The sequence below is a fragment of the Gossypium raimondii genome, chromosome 5, assembly GCF_025698545.1.
Source record: "Gossypium raimondii isolate GPD5lz chromosome 5, ASM2569854v1, whole genome shotgun sequence".
In the NCBI taxonomy this organism is placed as follows: Eukaryota; Viridiplantae; Streptophyta; class Magnoliopsida; order Malvales; family Malvaceae; genus Gossypium; species Gossypium raimondii.
The window spans coordinates 35,972,939-35,974,419 of record NC_068569.1 but is presented as its reverse complement, the minus strand read 5'-3'; the positions used below and the strand labels follow the sequence as shown (position 1 = coordinate 35,974,419).

The following is a 1,481-nucleotide window of genomic DNA, read 5'->3' as shown; positions in this document are numbered from 1 at the left end:
CAAACCTACGCGTTACAAGTTTTTGGCACCATTGTCAGGGATTGTCAACTGTTGCCATAGTCATTTTTTTACGTGAAATTATTATTTTTTAATTTGATTTATTTTTAACATTAATAACTTATTCTTTTTAATTTTTGTGATATTTTTTTTAGGTGTTTATGAGCATAGATCGAATTATCGATTTACTCCCTGTAGACCTTGAAATTGAGCGAACTTTCAGACAAAGAAAACGTGAACAAATAGCTCAAAGACAAGTCGAGATGGACCTTGGAAATCAGAATCAAGACCAAGGTAATGAAGCCGATGATGTACAAAATCCTATCATCATTGCCGATGACAGGGATCAATGCATCAGACAATATGCTGTGCCACTTTTCAGTAAGTTAAACCCAGGAATTAGAAGGCTAGATATTAAGGCAACCCAGTTTGAATGGAAACCAGTGATGTTTCAAATGCTTCAAACGGTGAGCTAATTTAGTTGGATGGCCACGGAAGATCCACATCTCCAGTTTCGATTATTTATGGACGTGAGTGATTCATTCAATATAGCCGGTGTGACTAAAAATGCACTGAGGTTGAAGTTGTTTTCGTACTCATTGTGAGATCGAGCACGAGCATGGCTCAATTCATTGCCACCAAGTTCCATATCTACATGGCAAGAATTACCAGAGAGATTTTTGGTTAAGTATTTCCCACCTAGCAAAAATGCTAAGTTAAGGAACGAGATCACAACTTTCCAACAATTGGATGACGAGTCTCTATATGAGGCTTGGGAGCGATTCAAGGAGTTACTTCGTAAGTGTCCTCATCATGGGATTCCTCATTGTATCCAGTTGGAGACATTCTATAATGGTCTCAATGCACATACAAGATTGATGGTAGATGCTTTCGCGAATGGTGCAATTTTGTCTAAGTCTTATAATGAGGCTTATGAGATCATCGAGAGGATCGCGAGTAATAACTATCAATGGCCAACAAATCGAATAGCTTCAGGAAGACCTGTAGCCAGAGTTCATGAAGTTGATGCTGTCACTTCGTTATCAGCTCAGATGTCGTCTATTTCCTCTATGATAAAATAGTTAATCGCTAATAGTACTAATAATTTTACAGCTCAGCCACCAAGTCTGTTTGAAGTAGTTTCCTATGTGTATTGTGGGGAAGGTTATTCTTTTGAGAATTGTCCATCAAATCCCGAGTCAGTGTACTATGTGGGGAACCAATATCAAAATAGGAGTGGACAATAACCCAGTGCAACTTCTACAATCCTTCATGGCGTAATCATCCTAACTTTTCTTGGAGCAACCAAGGAAATGGACCGAACAACAACTTATTGCAGCAAAGACCTAACCAATCTCAAGGGTTTAATCAACAAGCTCCAAAACCACCTCAAGCTGAGGCATCAAAGTGTTTGAAGAACTTGTTGAAAGCGTACATGACAAAGAATGACGCTTTGATCCAAAGCCAACAACACTGAAAAATTT

The 1,481-nt window shown here is 38.5% G+C and overlaps 1 non-coding gene across 1 annotated transcript; it reads right to left on the bottom strand.

Annotated features, from left to right (window-relative positions):
- Positions 1-710: 710 nt before the first annotated feature.
- On the bottom strand, positions 711-817 carry LOC128041528 (small nucleolar RNA R71). Its single transcript, XR_008196537.1, has one exon. It is a non-coding gene; the product is annotated as a small nucleolar RNA R71 (small nucleolar RNA).
- Positions 818-1,481: the final 664 nt, after the last annotated feature.